The sequence below is a fragment of the Lupinus angustifolius genome, chromosome LG05 (assembly GCF_001865875.1).
Source record: "Lupinus angustifolius cultivar Tanjil chromosome LG05, LupAngTanjil_v1.0, whole genome shotgun sequence".
Taxonomy (NCBI): domain Eukaryota; kingdom Viridiplantae; phylum Streptophyta; class Magnoliopsida; order Fabales; family Fabaceae; genus Lupinus; species Lupinus angustifolius.
In genome coordinates, this window is record NC_032013.1 from 17,202,760 (window position 1) to 17,203,078 (window position 319).

Sequence of the window (319 nt, forward strand, 5' to 3'; positions counted from 1 at the left end):
GATGCAAATTAATTACCACCTATTACAAGCGTGAGGGATGAGAGTTAATAGGGAAGTAAGAAACAACAATTGGTGCTCCCTTTGATTTTGATTTCAATTGAGATCCTTGTGAGTCTATGACTTGGGATGATGAGGATAAGGAGGGAGCAAAACAATTGAAGAAGAATGACGTTACCGACATTTGGTATATTGACTTTTTTTCTTCTTTTTTGTTGGGGTTATTAATTGTGGTATGGGTTACTCTTTGTAAGGAAAAAGAAGAAACGATTGTAAAGAAAACAAAGGCAGTAGTGTGTGGTGAACTTAGACTTTGAAGTAG